The 24,517-nt window shown below is 37.9% G+C and overlaps 2 long non-coding RNA genes across 2 annotated transcripts in view; one reads left to right on the top strand and one right to left on the bottom strand.

Moving 5' to 3' along the window:
• LOC132426046 (uncharacterized) overlaps window positions 1-19,667 on the bottom strand; it is a 33,202-nt gene extending 13,535 nt beyond the window's left edge. The window contains exons 1-2 of the long non-coding RNA XR_009519578.1: window positions 19,548-19,667; window positions 13,022-13,140 (exon numbers count right to left, since the gene is read on the bottom strand). This is a non-coding gene — a long non-coding RNA (uncharacterized lncRNA). The remainder of the gene's footprint in view (window positions 1-13,021; window positions 13,141-19,547) is intronic.
• Window positions 19,668-19,821: 154 nt separating this feature from the next.
• The window catches only part of LOC132425509 (uncharacterized), a 30,981-nt gene continuing 26,285 nt past the window's right edge, over window positions 19,822-24,517 (top strand). Inside the window, exon 1 of the long non-coding RNA XR_009519450.1 lies at window positions 19,822-19,964. This is a non-coding gene — a long non-coding RNA (uncharacterized lncRNA). The remainder of the gene's footprint in view (window positions 19,965-24,517) is intronic.

Genomic DNA, 24,517 nt, shown 5'->3' with positions numbered 1-24,517 from the left:
AGGGTCTCTGAACTAAGCAGGTTTTGGGAAACTAATTGTGCAGATTAATCGTAGAGGAGACTAGGAGCTAATTTAGGAAGCCATTTCATTGATTCAGATATAATGAAATACCTAAGTGTCTCAGAAACCAAATCTCTGGTGTTAACACGATCAGCCCAAAGTTGCTCAGTAGTTTGACCAACACAAGGAGCCACGTTATATGGAAAATTGTGCTCGGCACAGAATCACAGCAATGATGCATAAGTTGAACCGTTAATGGAATTAAACTCACACGCCCTCAGTCCATTTTGCCACAGGAAAGGACTTTCTTTGGCAATGCTAGCAGTCCATCACACTCTGCCCCCTTGGTTCTCCTGTTCCAGGGTTTGTCAACCTGGCTCACATGAGAATCACCTGGGGAACTTTGAAAAACGCTGATGCTGGATCCCCGTCCCGGTGTGTCTCTGGTGGTGGGATTCCAACCTTGCCACCTTGGCACTAGTAAGTAGCTCCACAGATTCATCTAAAAAGCCACAGCTGAAAATCACAGATCAATACCTTCTATTCCCCCTACGAACCCCCTCATGCTACTTCTGAAAGCCAAATTATTTTGGAACTTTTATTTCAAAGAACTATAAAAGCTAGAATGATAATGGGAACTTCATAGTTTAATAGACAAGTGCTACCAGTATAACAACACACATGCCGTATGCTGAAGAATTACAATGTTCAATTCCAATAAAATATATCTTTATTCATATACACTTTTATATCATGCTGTATAAGAAAAGGAATTATATTTCTGCTAGACATTTCCTTAACTTAGAGAAACTCCTGCCAGCCTCTCCTGGCTCTGCTGTAAGGGCAGCCTACGTCGTGGTCCTCATCATCAGGGAAATATGAGAGAGAAGGGGGTAAGAAATGGATTTAGTATTTATTAGTTTGTAAAGTGTCACATTACTATTTTGTAGAGTGTTATTCCTGGTTTGATATGGTTCTAAAGGGTCAATTTTCTATGCTGTTCCTTCCCTCCAATTCCCAGCACTAAAAGTGGGGTGTGGAGGTAGCAGGAGACATTGGCTATGACTCATTCATGGGCTTGTTCATATAAATTAACTTCTCCTTATTCTCCCTGCATTACTTACGGTGTGTGAAAAATTGATCAGATCTTCACTTCAGCAAAGAAAGAACAAGGACACAGACTAGAATGAAAACATGGTCCCAACAGGTTTTTTTCTTTGTTTCTCTTGTTCTTAATGTTTTCTGATTCAATATGAGAATAGATAGGTGTTGTGTTTAAAAATTAAATTTTTAATTTTGTAAATAGTTATAAAATGTTATTTCTTAAAATAAAACAATAAGTTAAGCTAAACTAAGGGATTAAACATTTACAACTAATATTAGTAGAGAAGCATAGAAGAGGAATCTAAGACATTACAATGAAAACATAAAAAGACAGGGGTGAGAACTCCCAATCTGGCTAATGTTTACTAATCTCTGTAAGTGGTTTTGTACATTTCTCTTTGATCCACTATTTGTAGATTGTAAGGTTTAGTACTGAAAAGCTGAGTTTTCCCCATCTGTAAATGTCTAAATGTTGGTGTCTCCTTGGTCACCACGCACATTTATATGTATATTTACTTTCACCTTTTGCTATTTCCTTTCAAGTGAAAGGAAGATACATATGCATCTGACGGCTCTTATATATCTGGCTTCATCAAACATATCTGACATCCTTCAATACATCTGTCTATACTAAATGTATCTGCCTGAATCAAATGCATGTAGCATTTTTCCCCCAATACAGATTTCCATGTAGCCCCAATGTTACAGTGTTTTAGAATAGATGGTAGAATCTGGTTTTGCTCTACCTTATTAACTTGTATTTCTTTCATTGTCATCCCATGGGTTAACTTGAATAGTGGCCTGGCAGCTGTGGTTCTCCCTTTTCTAAAGTTCATTGGGAGTAACTTTCATCCCAGAGCTGACACTAGGATTTAGCTCTGAAGTTCTAAGAGACTGAGCCTTAGCTGTATTTCAGGGCTGGGTCAAAAGCAAAGAAAGCGAACCTGCAGAATTCTCGTTCCTGGCTTTCTTTATTTGTGTACCACAGTCTTCTACGAGCTAGGAAAACATCAAAGGAAAACAACCAAGATACCCTCTAATTATCTGTAAACTCAATGTGCGTTAAAGATAAATGAAAGGGAAGATTTAGGCCTTGACTTGTTCCAGTCGACAACCAGTAAGGGACCTTTTGCAATGCCTAGCCTAACCCCAATCACACCTGGTACCCCTCACTTTTCTTATAAATTTCATTCCAGCATACATTTCAGAGAAGTGAACTCAGAGCAAGCAAGCTGTGACTAGACAGGAACGTTACGATGGATTCATGTGTGACTGCATGCATTTGACTTTATCTGATTCTTCTCCCTGTCAGTCTCCCTCACACATACCTCTCCACCCACTGCCTCCACCACTGCTCCATACACATTAGGTTGATATATTTAAAAGAAGTAGCAAGAACTTCCCTGGTGGCGCAGTGGTTGAGAGTCCACCTGCCGATGCAGGGGACACAGGTTCGTGTCTCGGTCCAGGGAGATCCCACATTCCGCGGAGGGGCTGGGCCTGTGAGCCATGGCCGCTGAGCCTGAGCGTCCGGAGCCTGTGCTCCGCAACAGGAGAGGCCACAACAGTGAGAGGCCCACGTACCGCAACAAAAAAAAAAAAAAGAAGAAGAAGAAGTAGCCAGACTTTCTGAAAACGTGGCTAAAATAACTGGAGAAACTTGAACAACGTTGGGGCTTGAATATGAAAGAATTTAAAAACCAGTAATTAGCTGCTTTGACCAAACCCTCAGAGGCAGTCTCTAGAAGTGTAAACCCACAGTGGTTCCAGCAAAGTAATCCAATGGGGCAGCTAGGAGCAATGGATTCCCATAGTACCCTTCCTCCTCACTTCCATCTCTCCCAATTCTCTATGCAATATCCTAAGTTTCAACGTTTTATAGGAGCTAAGCATACCTCAAATACTACTGTACTTATACCTGCTATCAATCTGGTCAACCAAAGTTCAGTCCAGGTGAACAACTTCTATTCCCCAAGCGCTCCTCATGACACTGGAAATTAGACACAGGCTCTGCCCTAGAAGTACTTCTAGTCCAATAGTGAAAAGCAGTTATATATAAATAGGCGATTAATATGATAAGAACTAATGGAAGATGAATTCATAACACATTGTAGCAACACAAGAAGAGCTCTTAAATATACTTAAAATTCAGAAAAGGAGAAGAGATGACACACAAATAAGATAAGAGTTCAGAGAATAAATATGGGAAGGCTTTTACAGAGGGGTGAAATGAATAAAGTAAGAAATGGAATAGTAAATGTGGTTAACTTCAAGAAGTTAAGCAGTATATACCTGTCAAGTGTAAGACAAAGAAGGCAGGAATTAAAGCTATAGCAATAGGTTGGAGATGTTTCAGGGAAGCCATGGGGAGACTAAGGAATTTAGAATCATTCTGTAGATGACAAGGAGTCATTGAAAGGGTTTAAAGCTTCAAATGATCTCAGAGTTTCAAAAGATGTAGGTGGGAATGTCATTGACAGGACCTGTAATATAAAGACTAATAGGATCCACTACACTTGTGATATGGAGGTTACTGGTGACTTCTGTTAGAAGGAATCAGGAAGGGAAGGAAGACAAATGAGATTGCCCTCAAATGCTTTTTTAGTTATCTATTGCTACATAAAAATTACCACAAATTTAGCAGCTTAAAAGAACACACATGCATTATCTGATAGCTTCTGTGAGAGCTTGAGAATGGCTTAGCAGAGTCCTCTGCTTGACAGTCTCACAAGACTACATTCAAGGTATGTCAAGTGGGCTGCATTCTTACCTGGAGACTCAAATGAAAAGATTCCATTTCCAAACTCACTCAGGTTGTTCTCAGAATCTGTTTCTTTGAGGTGGACTTAGGGCCCTAGCTTCTTGCTGGCTGTGGGCTGGAGGCTGCCCTCAACAACTAGGGGTTGTCCAGAGTTCTTTGCCATGAGGGCTTCTCCACCATGGCCACTTACTTCACCAAGCCAGCAAAAAGAGTCTCAAGAATGAGCATCCCAGCAGGATGGAAACTTTTATAATGTAATATAATCATAAAAGTGGTATTCCATCACCTTTGCCATATTCCACTGGGTAGAGGAAAGTCACAGGTCCCGCTCATGCTCAAGGGTATGCAATTCCACAAGGACATGCACACCAGGAGATGGAGACCATGGGGGCACCTTAGAATACATCTGCCACAAATATCATACCTTAAACATTTTCTGTGCCCAGGTTTTAATTTTTAAGGTGACTGAGTGATGACCTGGAGAGGTCAGTTCATTGAAAGAAAGATTTAATGTTACTCAAAGTTCCTCTAGTGAGGCATGACTTACTGAAGAGCTACAGGAGGAACATCAGGTTTCAGGAAGCAGAAGCAGGACCAGGGGATAGTTAGAGGGCTTTTATTGGGATTTCCATAGGAAAGACATGTTAGGGAGGGGTAAATAGGATTGGATAGATTGAATAGTTTTGACTGCCTTTGGGCTAGAGGGGTGATCTCTAGTTGCCTGGCACTTGGCCTTGGGATGATTAAGGCAGAGGAATAATTCCTCCTGGGCTGTAGGAATCAGATAGAGGAGGTCTGGCTCTGGATTGGTGAGTTTGCATATCAAAGTTAGCTCCAGGCTGGGCCTTTTGCTATCTCTAAGCATTGGCTAGCCCTTGAAGGGGAGTCTCTTCCCAGCCAGAAAAGTATTTTAAGACATCAACACATCATAACATATAGAAAATTTTAAGTATGATTAAAATTAGATATCTGTATGTTTTCCTTTCTATATTTGGTACCAGGATGGAGGTGGAGGAAAAGTAAAAGAAAACAGAAAAGTGAATAGGAATAAAAGTATGTGACTATAACTCAAGAAATCCATTGGCCAACTGGCTGTATCATCACCCATCTAAGCCTAAAATACAGCACTTGGACTTCCCTTTGATTCCAGGACTAAATGAGGCTGGAAGGAAAACTATCAGAAAGACTTGTATTTAGTAGAGAAAAGAGAGCAACCAGTATAATAGTAATATGTGTGGAGAAATAGAATCCATGAGTGCAAATGAATAACATCTTCCTTTTCCATAGAATTCTTTGGGTTCTCAGTGCCAACACAGACATTGGGCTTTTGCCTAATGGCCTTTGTGAAGTAAGAAACATAAAGGCTAATGAGCTCTCTTAAATACACCGAATGTGACGATATTCTCCAGTGTTTCTCTTTTCTAACTATGCTTCTCCCAGTTTCCTTCTCTCTGCCTTTTCTCTCTGCCAAACACACACACACTTGCCTCACACACACACACACCCCTTCTCATGTTCCTTCTCTCCTAAGGTCACACACCACACTCCAGAATCAGATAAATCTGGTTCAATCATTAGCCCAGCCATTTACTAGCTATTTTTTTTCTTAATTCTTGGAAATAGGTATGAAAATACCACTTATCTCAGGTGGTTATTTTGAAATTTCAATAACATGAGTAACTCACTAAGCACAATGACTGGCATATAGGGAGCATACTGTGAACGGTATCAATAATAATGATAACATTGACAATGGTGATAATAATAATGACAGGGGGAAATACAGATGTGATAATGGTGACTTCCTTGCAGGGATTTGCAGAGCAATTGCCTATGAATTAACTATCTCAGCAAGGGAAGCTATCAATATCTGGCACATGATGTCCTAACCCCTTCCCTAACCCCAATTAAAGGGAAAGTTCCAGGATAAATGATGACTGACAAAATCAATAATTCACAGTGTGACAGACTGAGATGTTGCCCAATGAAAGGAGTAAAATAAGGTTCGGAGTAGATTTAGCCAAGGTGTGTTGGCTTTGGATTCTTGTTTATGTTTTAAAGGAACATCAACTGATAGATTAGTCAGAAACACTTAGTGACCACACACAGAAGAGAGTCCCAAAGGCAGTGGATTGATGCCTGGAACGCTCTAGGTTTAGGCACCTTTGATCTAACCATTTTGGGGGCACTGTGCCATTCTAAATTCACACGAACAATGGGGATTACAAGTGTGACCAATATTATCAATTCCCAGGGAGTGCTAAGAAGGCGAGTCCGGTTTGGAGGCATGAACAAGAGAGATTACTGGTGTGACCACAGGAGGGAGAGGAACCGGGAGGGACTCATGTAGAAAGAGTAAATGAGCCATTTAAATGATGTTTTTGAAAGCTTTAATGGAGCGAAACAAAGTTTACAGTACAATTTTAAGTGAAAAAAAAAAGCAGTATTCATAATTGTATATTCAGTAAATAATTTGAAAAATACAAAATCTAGCTCATTTCTTCATTACTTCCTCATTCCTCACCACACCCACACCCAAGATAAGAAGAAAAGGTGCCATAATGTTCAGGGTTCATATCTGATGGATAAGGACTTAAGATAATTGTTTTCCTTCCTTCTTTATCATTTTCTGTTTTCCAAAAAGTTCACGGTATGTATGCATTAACTACAAAATTGACAAAAATAAGAACAAAAAAACCTGTTTCCTTGGTTTGTTAGACTTACCTACTTCACCTAGCTGACTCCTACTTAATCTCCCTGCACATTTAGCTCTTACTTTATCAAGGAAGACATTCACCCATCCCAACAGTGTAATGGGAGGAGCCATGACATTATCCCCATAGCGCTCGTCTTCACCCACCACTTACTCTATGCACTGTAATTCATTTTCTGTTTCTCTACTAAATGGTAAGCTCTGAGAACAGGGACCATGTGTTTCTACATCACTGTTGTATTTCAGTGCTTATAATACCTGGTCCCTAGGAAGGAGGGTAAAAACAAAGAATTGATGCAAAAAAAAAGAGGACATGAGAAAGGTTTAACTTTAGTGAGTAGAACCAGAAAGGGCACCTAAGCAAAAGGGTGTCTGAAGGCAAGAGAATGAGGGCAGGGAAGAGAATTAGTGCCTGAAGCAGTACTAGCCAGCTGAGGGCAAAGGAAGGTGCAGAAAGGCAGGTTGAGCTCACCTTAAGACCGCTGAAGTTCAGTAATAAAGTCTTCAGCTGACAAAAGGGATGAGGAAACACCACTCAGGCTTTGGAGGAGAGAATTGGCATGGCTGGGAAGAAATTAGGAGGAAAGGTTTTATGTCTGGGACTAGACAGCATTATAAGTGGAAACACAGAAGGCATTACTTCAGATCTAAAACGGAAGCAGAAGCTCTTGATTTTCCAGAGTCCTAAAAATGCTGTGTCATCCTCCTGCTCTCACCTCTTCAGGAGACCTGGCAGCACCTCCTGCCCTCCTCACCCCAGGTAAGCTGGGAGAGGAGGAGGGATGGAGGGAGGGAGCGAGACTAATAATCTATACAGGGGGAAACAAACGCAAGCTCTCCAGGCCCCATCACAACCAGGAGCCTCCTGCCTCTCTGCTATTTTTGAAGGGATGGTGGCTTTGTTTGTATTCTTTTGAGGAAATCTATTTGCAAGTCAAACTTTTTAACCTGGTTAACCCACTAGCTAAGCAAATAGAACCAAAGCTGACAAAATGTCTCTTTAGAACAGAACTCAAAGCCAATTGTGTCAGCTTCCTGTTTTAAAAGCTGCTTTGGTTTCTGGACCCTCTAAGAGAACGCTTGCCTCATCGAGTTAAAGCTGCTTGAAGGAGCTGAGTGTCTATCCTGGGGAATGTTATTATGTAAAAGACTGTAGGAAACAGTCTCGGGTCTTCTGCTTGGCTCTGCTGTCACGAGAGAGTTATGACAAATCCAATGCACCACTCCAGTAATATTTTAATTACATAGGAATTGGAGCATTAGCAGGTTATCTTCAGAACATTGAGCTTAAACTGGCCAAAGTCTATGTCCTTCTCAACAAAATTCTTGAAGAACAGCCAGCGTTAACAACCAGACAAAAAAAAAAAAAAACATATCTAGGAGCATAAGATAATCAAGAACCCTGCAATGTACTGCAGCCTTCTGCTCCAAATTGGAAAATGACATTTTGATCTCTCTGAGCCCACCCACTCATGGCTACTCTGAGAATCAGTTCTCAGATCATATGGAAGCCTAAAATGTGTTTACGACATTAGAACATTTTAAAGTTTTGAATTGATATATTGTGGCCTGTGGTGTTTTCACTAGGTCCTTCTGGGTGAGGTGTTATGTTACGGCAGTTAGTCTTTATTTTAATTTTATTTGGATGCTGAAATGTTTTCTTGCTAACTTTTATGGACCTGAAGGAAAGTATTTGCTGATACTCACCCTGTAGAATGGTTGTCAGTGTGGGTATTAGTCAGCATTCTGGATTCAAAGCAATGGAATCCGATTCTAGATCAATTCAATGGAAGTGAATGATAAGAAGGAAGTCACAGAACTGATAGAAGGCTGGAGAACTAGGCTTACAAGTGAACAGGCATCAGAAGAGCTCCAAAGTATTAGGAGGAAACACAGCAGTAGTTCCATAGCAGGAAATGTCTGAGTAGCTGGAAATCAAATGATCTTTACCTAACACTGCCTTCTAGAGCTACTAGGTCAAAATGCAAGGCCTCAGCATATGGGTATCCTAGAGGAGGAGAAAGAATGGGAAAGCAGCCCTACCTCACACCCTGACTATATACAATGAAGAGTTGCCCCGAAAGGACATCAAGGTGCTCTTAGGAAGGAAGACTTGAATGTGGTTAGCCAAAAGATGGTAAATAGTCATTCTGGTCTGATAATCATAGGAAAGAGATGCAGAAAGGTCCTTTAGAGATCAGTTAGCATAACCTACAAATTGAACACAGTCAGGTTCCCTGATTTCAGGACAAAATGCTAGCCAAAATATCATACTAGTGCACCAAATGTTTTCACCTGATTTTTTTAAAATGAATTTTTACCTTTTAAAAATTTGGTTTTAAATTATAAAGAAAAAATGGTCATTTTGGAAAACCTTCAAAATGCATAGAAGCAGAAAAAAGAATACATATGTTATTACTCACAGTTCCTTCATTCCCAATACTGATGAGATTCCAGTTATTTCCTTCTGTTTCCTTTGTATGTTTATTTCCCAAATATATACACTTGTATATTCTACTTTTCTTCTTATCTTCATAAAAAGAATTTTCCATATTATTAAAAGCATCTCGTAAGTGTTATTTTAATGGTTGTATAATATTCCATTGCTTTGTCTATCATTAAGTCACTATAGTCTTTGGGAAATATTTACTTTGTGTCATCATTAAAAATAAATATCAATAAACAACTTGGTACGTAAATTTTCTTTTTTCCATTTGAACAAAATATGGCTTACTTGTAGTAGAAATGTTAGATAGAAAGGTCTGAAACTTTTCAAACTCTGCTACAAGCAAACCATATTGGATTTTCAATCCACCAGGCAAATTTGAGAAGAGCAAATCACGTATCTCCTTTCATATTTGAATATATAATAAAAAATACATGTGGTCATTCAATAGTCAGTGTGGAATCTCTACTGGTTTAAACGATGCTTTCTTGTTTGTACTTCTCTGAATGTTGGTGAACTTGGGACAGTTAATGGAAGGTATAGGAAAAGGAGTGCCAGACAGGGACCTAATTCTGAAGTCTGAAGTTCATTTGTTTATTAACTTGTGACTTGGGCAAGTTATTTAACTTCTCTCATACTCTTTCCTCATTCACAAAATAGGGAAATAATAATGACCATCATAGAGTGTTGTGAAGATTCAATGAAGTCATCATGCATAAAATTGCTTTGTAAAATATAAAACTATCTTTAAATCAAAGTGTTTTCTTAGATGTCAATATATCTTGGAGGTTTGGGTGAGGGGTGTCCAGAAAAAGCTCATCTAAGTTCATGCCTCCTTTCACACGAGTCCAGCATCATAAAGTACAGAAATCCCTGCTGTGTTTATGCATGCCAAATCTAATATTAGATCATCAGGGGGTGTCTGATTAAAATTAGGCCCGCTTTCCTCACCTGGCAATGTAGTAGCAAATTAACTTTTTCTTATCGTAACAGAATTGCATCTGCTTCTCAGGATTTTACCAATATTAAAACTAGAGTGTGGTATAGTGAAAGAATGAAGAGAAATCTTAACTTGAACCCATTATATCTCCCTCAACAATAATATTCTCAAGAAGATCTTCTCCCCCCAGATTTCTCCCACCACCTTCTTCCAAGTTCAGGATGAGTTATATCAATGGTTACAGTGCCATACAATTAAAAACATCACAAGGGACAGATATACAAACCAAGTAACCCCACCAGGTAGCACAAAGAACACCTTAGTCTCCCAGGACTAAGTGCCAATTGAGTCAGGAAGTTTGTAACTATCTATAAGCCAGGGACTTTAATATAGAATCAGGGAAAGGTCAATGATAGGCTTTGGGGGAGATTCTAGTATGCTTTTTATTCCACTTAATAATTCCTAGAGTTCCTGAATCTCAGGACAAATCTTGTCCTGTCTAGAGTGTGATCTAAAATTGATGGAAAGCCTAGGAAGAATCCAGGTGTATTCTTGATTTTGTGTTGTTGTAAAAGTGTGTATAGTCCCCAAAGATTCATTTTCAAAAGGAATTAATTACAAACCCACCCACCCACCTCCCCAGGTAAGGGACAACAGGAAAGTATGGCTAAGGTTTTCTATGATGGTGCCTTTTAAAAATAAATTGTTTGGTAAGTTCCCTTGTAGAAATAATGGTGGATCCCTCTAAAACATGACTCATTGTCATGAATCCTATTTCCCTATTTCTTAGGGAAATCACATGTTCTAAAACAGCATAGCTCCAGGTAATAAAAGACCAATTCATATAGAGGGCAAGCACTGTTAGGGAGTTCTATATTCTTTGCCAGCTTATCTTCATGCTATTCTAAGGAACTACGGGTGGCAAGATCAGATGATTAACAACAAAAGTTCTGGAGTCAGACTGCCTTGGTTCAAAGCAAAGCATCTCCATACAAAAGCAATGTGCTTTGGGGAAGATGCTAAATACGCAGAATCATAGTTTTCCTCTCTGCAAAATGAGAGGAGTAATAGATTCTACATCTTAGACTTGTCATGAGTATTAAATAATTTGCGTAAACCAATTACAGCAGTTCCTAGAACATATTAAATGCTCAATTAGTATTTAGTGGTATTATTTTCAGAATTAGAACTTCAAGAAACTGAGTAGAAAAATAAAAGCTTTCCTTAGGTAAGTAAACTTTGGAAATCATGTTATGGTTATACTTTTTTTGAGATTCACAACATAAATTTATTTATTAAAGGCTCTGAAAAGTCCTGCACATGTTTAACACAATTTTACTAAACTTAATTAACCACACACTCATTTGGAGCTTTTTATGTGCTATACCTGTTTAACATCTCTCCTCATCATCCCCTCCAAGTTAGCATTTCATTCATTCATGGAGTAATAATTCAAAATCTCCCTTTAGAAGCATACACCTTAAGACAGCATTACAGATGGCAAATCCCACTTCTTAGGAAGTGTGAAAGTGGTCTGACTATAACATCTGTCCCCTTTCTACTCTGTATTTGGGATAGCCAAGTATACGTCCTCTTCACACTTGGTTTGAGAAAACAGCCTTCTTAGAGGAGAAATTTTCTCTAGACATGCTTTATAAGAAGCTTTTGTTTCCTTCTAGAATGACCGCTCCATCAGAGAACCCCAAACACCCCAGGAAATATAATCTCCATTAATGGGATGATGTATGTGTTTTGCAAGTTACTGGTGCTTGAATTACTAAAATTCCTGAGTCTTCTATGCCCTCTTTTGCTGTAAAGTGCTGGTATGGGCCTGTGCCTCTTTTCATTAAGTGAAGAGGAAAAAAATTTTCTCTCTCTTCTTTTCTTGAGGTTTAACAGTGAACTTGACTGAGACAGTTTACTGAAAAATGCCAAGGTCATCGGTATTGGTGACCCCAGTATGTAGAGACTCCTCAAGGCTATTCCCAGAGATGTCAGAGTGCAAACCTGACCCATGGAATTCATACTTCCTTTGCCTGCTCCTGGGTCCAGAGATTCCCTGATAAATTATTTTTTACTTACAGATGTCAGATCTTTTCCACCCTCCTTTAGGCTAATCCATAAATATGCAGTGTGGTGTGGATGTGGGTGATATTTTTCTCTTGGACATTTTTGTCTACAGCAAATACCGTTTGTTCCAGGTACACTCCAGACACAATTATGAAGGCTCAGAAGATCCTGTACTGTTTCTCTGCTCAAGCTATTAGTAAAAAAAAATTTTTTTAATGGTATAACTAGCACTTTGTGTAACTCATGGTGAGTTACATATCAAAGGATATGTGAGTTATCACATATCCTTTGAAATTTTAAATAAAGAATAGTGATTCAGGAACAAACTTATTGAAAACACCCTTGACCCATATACTTTGGTTTGAAGAGAGGGGTACTTAGATTGGTCTGTCCTGGATTGTGTGGTTTCCTAAAACCAGTCACCAGAAGTCAGCATATGTGATGAGGCTGGGAGTGTGAGCTGAGGCTGGGAGTATCATGATAACCATGGGAATTGGGGGAAAGCAGTTCCTACAAAGGAAATAACTGGTAGAAATTTCCAGAGGTTCACTTAGGAGGAGAAACACAGTCAAAGAAGAAACGTGGGGACTAGGTAGAGACCAGATAATATAGGACTTGAAGACCACATTATTAAAGGTAAATCATTATCAAAGACTTCAGTAAGTACCTATCATCGTGGCCCAAGATGACCCTTGGGACTTGGCCTAAGTCTCTGCTTCAAATTCACCATGAACAAATCCCCTTGTCCTGCATACTTCAGCCACATGACACTATACATCCCACCAAATCACCACGTCCAACCTTCTTTAAGAGATATTTTGGACATATTATTTCTATTTGAATGTTTTCAAATAGAAAACATATTATTTCTATTTGAATGTTTTGCACCCCCCTCATAAGATGATTCTTAAACTTCTTAAGCCTACTGGGGTGGCTCTGAGGATTTTCCCTCATAGCCCTTGTAACTACTTGTAATTATATATTTACCTGTGTGATTATGTGTATATTGTGTCTCCACCAATCAGCTTGAAGCCCTCTGAAGTCGGGACCCACATTGCTGTTGAGCGTCATTTTATTCCCCTGGCTCAGCACGGTACCCCAGCACTCTATATGTGCGATAAATGTTTGTAGAATGGATAGATTAATAAACACACCTTATATTTCAATCATTTTCTGAGTGTAGACTGTCCTCTCATACTCTTGTGGTGCTGTATATGCTACACTTCCCTTCCCAGATTCTCTGCACGAATGCTTTCTCTCCTGTGTTATAAAAACTCATTTTCTTCCCCTTTTCTACACTGTCCCAGGCTTTCCATTCTCTCTCAGAAAAACAGATACTTCCGGTGTGTGACCCGAATCACCCAGTGCATACTTCCATAATGGCAAGCCATTGCACTTTATTGTAAATTATGCTGCTATTACCTACTTTCACTGCATAGTGTGTTCCTTAAGAGCAAGTAAATTTGCATCAGCAACAACTAGCAAAATGCATGCAACACAGCTGTCATTTCATAAATGTTTCTTAAATTAATGAATGAGGTGAGAAAATAATAGTTTATTACTGAAAGAGGCTACAGAAATCCCTTTATTTTATAAATGAGAAAGTCACGTTACATAATAATGTTATTTTATCTTCCAAGTCAACCAGAAGATGAATTATGTGTCTCTCTTGGCCATCATTATATCCTAAATGTCTAATGTTATGCACAGTATATATATCCAATGAATAATGCTTAAATGTTAAAGTTTAAAATCTCATAATCAATTAGTGACAGTGCTAGTTTAACAAGTAAGATATTCAAACAAGTAAGATTTTCAGAGGCTTCCCTGTTGGCGCAGTTGCTAAGAATCTGCCTGCCAACACAGGAGACACGGGTTCAAGCCCTGGCCTGGGAAGATCCCACATGTCAAGGAGCAGCTAAGCCCGTGCACCACAACTACTGAGCCTGCACTCTAGAGCCTGCAAGCCACAACTACTGAGCCCGTGTGCCACAGTTACTGAAGCCCACGCGCCTAGAGCCCATGCTCCGCAACAAGAGAAGCCGCTGCAGTGAGAAGCCCGCGCACCTCAAGGTGGAGTAGCCCCCGCTTGCCACAACTAGAGAAAGCCCACACACAGCAACGAAGAACCAATGTAGCCAATAAATTTAATTAATTTAAAAAAGAGAAAGAAATTCTTTTAAAAAAAGTAAGATATTCAAATGCCAGATTCATTTTCTGTTTCTCAATGTGTGCCTCATTAAAAAGTGCTGTCTTCTTAGAGTTGTTTTCAAAGTAAAGGAAAACACCTACGCATTTCCAACTTAATAAAATAATCCCCCTTTACTCTGTTTCCTCCCTTTTTCTCTATTTTAAGGTTGACCTTTCTCCCTTGAAAGACCATCATAATCTAAACTCTCCAGGTTGGATTCAGTTCAAATCCAAGTCAAATAATCAACCCTGAGCACAGGGCAGTCACGGCTGTGGTTCTTGGGAAGCAAACCAGGTCAATGCATATTGACATAAAGCTAGCATACAAGCCCCTGTGTTCCCCTGTCCATTTATAAAATACCCTCACATCTTTCAAAATCCATCTCTAGCATTCTCTGCTTAAAACTGGTTAAATAAATTATAGTGGCTCCTCACCACAAGATATTTTGCAACCATTAGAAATCTTTCAAAGACTTTTCAGTGAACTGGTGAAATAGTCAGTACACAATACCAGGTGATGAATTGGGAGAGAAAATTATATCTATCATTTGATCTCAATTTTGAGATAAATGGATGAGAAAAAAACCACATTGAAATATTAAGAGTGGTTTTCAAGAGGGGTAATTCTCTAGTAAATGTCTTCCCTCTATTTTTTATCTATTTTCCAAATATTTTTCCAATGAGCATGTAAAAACTCTTGAACCAGTGAAAAATAATGTTGTAATAATTCTCATGAAAGGATCTACAATTAGTCATTTCTACATCAGTGCGGTTTTATTTTATTACTTTATCCCCTCCAGAGGCATTTTCTTTCAAACTTCTTTTCTCATTGTGAAATAAAAGGCTTTATTTCCATTCAGAGGGCTTTCAAAAATAAGAGGAACAGTAACAGTACTGGGGAACAAATTTGTATGGTTGGAAAGAGCATGGATTTTTGGAATCAGAAAAAGGCGAGTTGAGTCTTAAGTCTGCCCTTTACCAGGAGAATAATCTTCACTAAGTTGACTGAGCTCTCTAAGATCCAGTTTTTTCATTTGAAAACCAGAATTGTTGATGAGAGGAAGAAAGGGCACAGTAAAGAGGAATTAATATGGTACACTGAAGATGAGATGGACTGGGTTAGTCAGATAAAATGGGAGAAAATAGGAGCAGTGACCCACACAGGCTCAAGGTGAGTAAAAAATTACTTAAGTTTACTTAGTGTCTATTATGTCCTGAAGTGTGCTTTGCTTTGAATATAACTTTACTAGTTTACGAAGTGACAACTGTATAAGCAATGTGGTTAAAGTGATTGGCTTGGGATAGGTAATCCAAAACTGAAGTACTTATAGGTGCCAGGTTACCCAGTGACCTAATTTAGGACTAAGATATGTATCTATTTTCTCTACATTAGTATCACTTGAATACCTTTTAAAGCTACTGATGCTTGGGATTCTTCTCAAATCAATGAAGGTGAGGAGGTGAGATTCAGGCATGCATAATTTTTAACAGCCTTTTAATATGATTCTAATGTGCGGACAGATTTGAGAACCATTGATCTGGGCTTATCTTCTTTACTATTTTTCTCGTTGCTTGTGTCTCCCTTCTAACTTTCCTTTCACTGTGATTTAAAGAATGTTTACAACAAGGAGCTTCTCAACTGGAAGATATATATCAGGGTTATTGTTTCAATAACAGCTGAGCCTATACCTTTATGTCAAGGAGGCATTAGGGAGTGGTGGAGACTAGGATAAACTGGAGAGCAAATGTCCTGTCTTAAGAGGCATCTGCTACTCATTCATCTAATGCCTGTTGTTGCCAGGGGGAATGCCTACCCACTGTTGGAGGTTTCTACCCTTTAAAAAGAAAAACCAGAATTCAAGATTTTCTGTAACATCTCTTGATTTTTAAATGTTGGCTCAATTTTTGCATAACAACGTAGGAGACAACCAAACCATGTCTGTGGGCCAATCCAACATTTTAGCCACTAGTTTGTGATTTGGGGATTAAAATATGACATAAGCATCTATCATAGGACTCTTGGAAGGGCTGGAGGAATGGACTATTTCAATGAAATATACCTGCTATGAAACAGTCTATCATCAGGCTGTTGAGAAGTTGGTTCTTATCTCTGCACAAGGGACACAGCACTTGCACTGATGTTGGCAGTGTTTAGTACTTAAGCCTGCTCACCTGGTTTAGGTTCACTCCCAGAGACCCAAGCCAATCCCTGCAGGGGCCATAATGATAATTCCTAACACCCTAGAGGTAACATACGTAAAGTGCGTATTACAGCACCTGCACATAGAAGACATGCGATAAATGTTTGCTTTCTCATCCTCTCTTAATTGGCTGCCTTTCCTCCTCTCCCAGGCTCCTGTAAACATTTGACATGTCATCTTCTTCTCCAGCATAGCCTTGGTCAATGCAATTGACTGCTGCTATCATTGCTTTAGAGCTTTTGAATATCTGATATAAACATTTATTGAGCATCCTCTTCCCTACCCAGAGATCAGCAAGTAATTCTGACAGAGTAGTTCTAAGGCAAAATAGGTATAAAAGAAGGGCAATTTGGCAATATCCATAAAAATGTAAATTACCCATCCTCTTTGACACGTGAATTCATCTAGGAATTTATGCTACAGATAGGTTTATACATGTACTCAGAGACGGTGAATTTGGAATGCTCAGTGCAGCATTTTTTGTGTGATTTCAAAACTTGAGAACAACCTAAATATTTATCAAAAGGGAGTACATATTTATAGAATAGGGGCCCCTAAAGCCACATTTCTCAACCAAGGGCAATTTTGCACATCAAGGAACATTTGGCAATTTCTGGAGATAGTTTTGGGTTTTATGACTGGGAAGGTGCTACTGTCACTAGTGTGTTTAGGCCAGAGATGCTGCTAACATCCTACAATTCACATGACCGGCCTCCACATCAAAGAACTATCTGGCCCCAAATATCCATAGTGCCAAGATTGAGAAACCCTAGCTTTGCAGATACTAAAGAGAATGAGCTTGTCTGTGTAGGCTGATAAGGAGTAATCTTGAAGACACATTGTTAGGAGAAGTAAGGCATTTTCTATTTTCATTTAGGTAACTAAAGAGAATAAAGACACACACACACAATGCACACATATGTATACACTCTATGTATACTAGTATATCATATATGCATATATGTTTGTATATTCGAGTATTTCTGGGGAAATAAACTTCAACATTTCCTAACAAGTTGCTTCTGGAGAGAGGTCTAAGAAACTGGCGATCCTCAATAGAGGGTAAGCATTGCACTTTATACACTTTTGTATTGTTTGAAGTTTTCAGCAAATCATCTTAGTTCATTTTCAGTTGAAATTTAGATTTTATGCTTGTTGTTAAGTACAATGGGTAAAGGTAAAATGGAACTGTGACCAATATGTCTCCTTTTCTATTCCCTTCCTTTCTCTCCAAAAAGGTATCCTCCCATTCAGGATATCAGGACTCTTCTCTTATCACAGTGGTCTTCCAGGAAAAGCACAGCTATCAGTAATTTTTACTTTAATAAAAATTTAATTAAAATGTAAACTCTATTAGGAAGATTTATGTTTTCAACCTTGTTTTTTCAAATTCTACTATGAAATAAAAAATCGTGTCATGTGTAGTGGGATTTTAAGTATGGAGTACATTCTAGAGACGGGAAGATATTTTTGGAGCTGCTGAAATTGTGCCAACTATGGAAGCATCCTGCTTAATTTGGCCAATTTTCTTTTGGGACTGTATCTCTTTATTCGCATGCTCAGAGCATTCACAAAACTTTATAACACGTCAGTTCAGTGATATATACTACAAGCTCCAAGGAAGTTAAAATTTTTGGTTTGATTTTGGGAGTTTACTTTTGTTTCCAAAAGTTTCCAATTAACCCTAAAATTAAAACCTCTGTCCCTAATTTCAAGAATCAATCATGGCATTTTCTAGTTAACTGATGGCTATTTTATGCGACAAGAAACACTAAAAAAGCTAAATCCTGTTATAATTGAAAAAGGAAAATCCTGGGACTTCCCTGATGGTCCAGTGGCTAAGACTCCATGCTCCCAATGCAGCAGGCCCAGGTTTGACCCCTGGTCAGGGAACTAGATCCCACATGCTGCAACTAAAGATCCCGCATGTGGCAACTAACCCAGTGCAGCCAAATAAATAAATAAAAAGAAAAAGAAAAACCCCAATATTTAAGTAAAGCTTCCTGGTGTCTTCAATTTTTATCAACAAACAAGAAAACAATCTGGGACTGGTGTTGTGACGTAGTTTGTAAGAAAAAAATTCTGAAAATATGACGATGTGGGATGGGGGCTGGTATTAGAGATATTAAATAAAGTTGACATATAAAGGGCTATGATCCTATTGGCATTTGTGTTGTGTATATTTAGAATATTTCAAGGCAGTAAATACTTTTTTAAAAAATGCCACCTCTTTACTATGTAAAATAGTCTTTTATAGATTGGCCTCTTTGTTATATCAGCCCTTCCAATCAAGCATCCAACTGTAATCCTGGCTCCCTTCCTTGAATCAGTTTTCACTAGTTGTATATTCAATACACAGCCAACACTATATAGTTATGGTCTCCATCTGCAGACTCCTATATCTTCAATGGCCGTAGGAAGATTTCCTTTGGGTACTTTGAACAGAGACAAAATAGGCAATCGATGATCCTGAAGCAATTATAAAACTGGATTGTTCAATTCTTTATGGTAAGAATTCATGTGCCTAACTCCCAACATAACATCGCTTCATATAAATGCAATAAAAACTGTAGGCTCAGACTCAATTCTGGCATCACATATAAGAACATTGTATCTTAGCAAAAACATTTCTCAGGTGACGAGAGTGGCATGGACATATAGACACTACAAAATGTAAAATAGATGGCTAGTGGGAAGCAGCCGCATAGCACAGGGAGATCAGTTCGGTGCTTTGTGACCACCTAGAGGCATGGGATAGGGAAGATGGGAGGGAGACGCAAGAGGGAGGGGATGTGGGGATATATGTATACGTATAGCTGATTCACTTTGTTATACAGCAGCAACTAACACAACATTGTAAAGTAATTATACTCCAACAAGGATGTTTTTTTAAAAATTTCTCAGGTGAAATAAGCTGCATATAGTTACAGAAATGCTTCAGCCATAAATGTGATTACCATAAAAAAAAACCACGTTAGCGAAAGGTCTACCATTTAGAGAGTCAAAAGAGCCATCTAACATGCTCTGCAAAAAGAAATTCTCAGTTTCTGCCAGTGAATCCCCAAATTAAAATACTTTTCAGTGAGCCAAATACTATGGATAACGTAAGTATAATTACTTACCTCGGATGACCACTACTGTAGCCTCCTAATTGTTCTCTTTTAACAGAAAATAACAAATGTCTCCAAACTAGCCTCCATGGTTTTGTCAGTGTCATCTTTTCTAAACGACAGTCTCATCTGGTCACTCTCCAGTTTCAAAACATGACTCATCCCTTGATCCACAGGGTAAAGTCTTTGGAGATTATCTTCAGAGAACAAACAAGACCTTTCATCATCTTACCCCAGCCAGTTTTTCTAGCTTCCCTCCCTTCAATTCTCCTACTCTTTCCGTGTACTTCAGCAATACCTTAATAACTGCAGTTCCCTGCATATTTCTATTATTTGATGCTCAGGGATAGGACTAGTTTGAGGAGGGTGAAGCTTTTGCCTCAGATGTGAAATTTAAGAAGACGCCAAAAAAAAAAATCAGTAATCAAGGTAAGTAATGTTATAATGTAATATTTTAAAAAATAAATACAAAAGTTCAAAATGAATAAAATATCAAACTATTTTAAATATATATACTATTATGTAAATGTCAAAGATAGTTATCTGTGGATCATCATTCCTCACTTTGTGTATCTGTTCTGTATTTGTTTATCTTATTATTCTTATTCATCCTTCAAGAAATACCTCTCCTAGGAAGCTTTCTCTGATTTTTCCCTTTCCAGAAAGAACTGGGGGCTCCTTATTCTGAACTACCATGGTGCCTTATACATGCTTCTATTTTTGCACTTATCACCCCATGTTTAATTGTAAGTGTGTGTGTGTGTGTGTGTGTGTGTGTGTGTGTTTGTTTGCTTATTTATCTCTGTATCAACCTGAGGTTAGAACACTGTGGATTCCTGTCACATGTTTCTTTCAAGTCATTATGTTTATTGTCCGCAACATCTCTTATAGATACTATGGTAAGCAGAGTTCCAAAATGGCCCCATAATCTCTGCCCCCTGGTGTTATGTTCATGATTAAGTTACATTATATGGCAAAGGTAATGGATCCCACTCCCTTGAGTAGGTTACATTATAATACAATTATTGAGGAATTTTGTAGATGTAATTAAAACCCTAAATAAGTTGAATTTAATCAAAAGGGAAATTATCCTGGACAGTCCTGACTTAACAAGTAGAAAGCCTTTAAAAAAGGGCTTAGGCTTTCCCTGAAATCAGAGATGGTCTTGTTGGCTTTCAGAAACAAATTACTGTAAGTTCTACAGTTGTAAGAAAATGAATTTTGCCCCAAAACTGAATTTATTTATGTAAAAGCATGTGATCACCATCTTCTCATTTATGTATATATGCACTGACATTCGTGTATCTTCATAGAAAGTTTCTAGAAGTATATACAAATAGTAGTCAATGGTTGTTAAGCCCTGGAAAGCTGAATTGAAATAAAAATAATTTTTTTTGTAAGTTTTTACTAATCATTAGAGAAATGCAAATCAAAACCACAATGAGATATCACCTTGTGCCTGTTATAACGCCTAGCATCAAAAAGAAAAGAGATAAATGCTGGTGAGGATGTGGAGAAAAGAAAACCTTTGTTTACTGTTAGTGGGATTGTAAACTGGTACAATCAGTATGAAAAACAGTATGGAGATTCCTCAAAAAATTAAAAATAGAACTGTCATAAGATCCAGGAATTCCACCTCTGGGAATATATCCAGAGGAAACTAAAACACTATGTTGAAGAGAGAGATATTTGCATCCCCATGTTCATAGCAGCACTATTTACAATAGCCAGGACATGGAATCAAGCTAAGTGTCCATCAATGGATGAATGGATAAAGTATTTCTGGAATATTATTCAACCATGAAAAAGAAGGAAATCCTCCTATTTGCAACAAAGTGGATGGAACTTGAGAGCATTATACTAAGTGAAATAAGTCAGAGAAAAATAAATATAATATGATTTCACTTATATGTGGCATCTAAACAAACAAAAAAACCAAGCAAATGAACAAACTCAGACATAGAGAAAGAGATCAGATTTGTGGTTACCAGAAGCAAAGAGTAGGGGGAATTGGATGAAGATGGTCAAAAGTTACTAACTTCCACTTATAAGATAAATAAGCACTCGGGGTGTAATGGACAACATGGTAACTGTATTTAACACTGTAGTATGATATATAGATATAGATATGCATACACATACATATGAAAGTTGAGGGACTTCCCTGGTGGCACAGTGGTTAAGAATCCACCACCTGCCAATTCAGGGGACATGGGTTCAATCCCTGGTCTGGGAAGATGCCACATGCCGCAGAGCAACTAAGCTCGTGCACCACAACTACTAAGCCTGTGCTCTAGAGCCTGAGAGCCAGAACTACTGAAGACCGCATACCACAACTACTGAAAAGCCCACGTGCCTAGACCCACTGCTCTGCAACAAGAGAAGCCACCGCAACGAGAAGCCCGCACACTGCAACGAAGGGTAGCCCCCACTCGCTGCAACTAGAGAAAGCCCGCGTGCAGCAACAAAGACCCAACTCAGCCAAAAATAAATAAATAAAATAAGTTAAAAAAAAAATGTTGAACAAAGTAACTCCTAAGAATTCTCATCACAGGAAAAACATTTTTTTAATTTTTATCTTCTTTTTTTTTTGTATCTATAGGAGATAATGGACGTTAACTAAACTAATTGTAGTAATTATTTCACAATATATGTAAGTCAAATCATTATGTTGTACATCTTAAATTTATACAGTGCTGTGTATCAATTATATCTCAATAAAACTGGACAAAAATTTTAAAAAATATTTTAACTTTGTAAGTTTAAAAATTTTTTGATCTGCTTGGCCATTTTATTACGTTCATGTATTACTTTTAAAAATTAATAAAATATGTACATTTATTATAAAATAAATATAATAAATTATATAACTATATATTTATATATAGTTACTTATAATACTTGTCTGTATCTAATATATACACAACTTCAAAGAAGAAATATAATCAAAAATTCAATATAACCACATTTCCTCTATTTGAGGAAAAGGAGAAAAAAACACACAAACATACAAATCCAAGATAATTATTACCTTCATGTATTTTCCTTGTCTTTCCTCATATGCATGCTTTTCTCCTAGTTTTTATTGTATTTGACATTGAATTTTGCATAAACAAATTAATTTGTATAAATTAACTAACATAGCAAATATTTGTTGAGATTATTCCATAATCTTCATAAAGCATAATTTTAATACCTGGAAAATATATCTTGAAGTATTGTGCTATATTTATTAAATCAGTATATCATGAGCTAGCATTTAAGTTGATTTCATTTATTCACCATTGTAAACAATATTGCAATAAATATTTGTTTTGCAAAAATATTATCCTTATTTAGCATACTTTTATTAAGATAGATACCCAGGGTCTTCCCTGGCAGTCCAGTGGTGGAGAATCCACACTTCCACTGCAAGGGGCACGTGTTTGATCCCTGGCCAGGGAAATAAAATCCTGCATGCTGCACGGTGTGGCCAAAAAAGAAAAAAATAAAAATGATAGATACCCAGATGTGGAACTGTATCAAATGTACCAGTTACCATCCTTATAGACTTTCTTTACCCTATTCCCCCCTAATATAATCTCTCCCTGATAACACATTTTAGTATGTTGGTCTATTTTTACATACTTAACTACTATCTATCCTTTACAATGCATATATCTATATCCCATAGGTAACTAATTTCCATATAACACACGAATATATAAATCGGGTAGTAATAAGTGGAAGATGTTCTTGCCAGGCTGTTATGATATGAGGCTAATGGTAAGGGGCTACACTAGGGGCTTCAGTCTGTGGTACTTCTGCTTCATGTACCCCTGCTGTTGTATGAAGTCTTTCCAAGAGTTCTGAGTGCCCAACTTCCTTAGGTACTCTTATATAAAATTGGTCCCCTTGAGAACGTTAAAGACATCATACAATTTTTTAAACTTTCCACCTGCTTTAAACAAAACCTCTTTTCTTCTTGTTTAAGATAGAAAGGCATAGCTCCCACCAATCCTGGAGTCTATCTCTGGTAAAATACCCCATATGAAAATCTATGACACCAAAACAAAGGGACACATACTGGTGGAGATGCTGAAAAACTGTATGAATCTAATAAGTAGGTGACAAATTTTTTTCTGAAAGCTAGGTGGTTTCTAATTCTTTACTTTCAGCAAAACTAAGGAGGATTTAAGTTGTCAGCTAATAGATTAAAAATAATTTATGATGCTAGATGACTATGTGAATTCTGGCATATATCTCTGAAGAAGATCAAAGAATTGAGTAACGTTGCTCCTTCCATTCCCATCCCCTTATTTATGTGAATATGATTTCTTAGTGCTTACAACTATAAAAAAAATAGGAGCAGAATTTATGCAGTAACTATATGATTCTAACAATAAGTAATATTCATTCATAGATATGAGCCAATGAAAGAATAAAAAGACATCTATCTCATTAAGAGATGAATTTCCAATAAAATATTACTTTTATACTTAATGATTATTGATCATTTTTGAAATATAACATATTGTTTTGATCAATGGTGTACTTAAGACAATTACTGTAACTTAATGTGGAAGATAATTTTAACACTTAACAGTCTTATGGTTACAGGAAACATTTAAAAAATTAAATCTCAACTTATATACATGGTTTATTGTAGAGAAGTATGTTCAGGTGATCTATAAAGACTTTCAAGCACAAAACACATGACATTGGGATAAAATTATTCAGAGAAAGTAGACTAAAAAATACTAGTTCGAAGAGTAAAAAGAATTTTATTTTATTTAAAGTTGTTCATGTGGTTTCTTTTGCAGTACGCGGGCTTCTCACTGTTGTGGCCTCCCCCGTTGCGGAGCACAGGCTCCGGACGTGCAGGCTCAGCGGCCATGGCTCACGGGCCCAGCTGCTCTGCGGCATGTGGGATCTTTCCAGACCGGGGCACGAACCCGTGTCCCCTGTATCGGCAGGCGGACTCTCAACCACTGCGCCACCAG

This window comes from Delphinus delphis, chromosome 5, assembly GCF_949987515.2.
Source record: "Delphinus delphis chromosome 5, mDelDel1.2, whole genome shotgun sequence".
Lineage (NCBI taxonomy): Eukaryota > Metazoa > Chordata > Mammalia > Artiodactyla > Delphinidae > Delphinus > Delphinus delphis.
The sequence above is the reverse complement of the archived record's forward strand: the minus strand, read 5'-3'. Positions and strand labels throughout refer to the sequence as shown.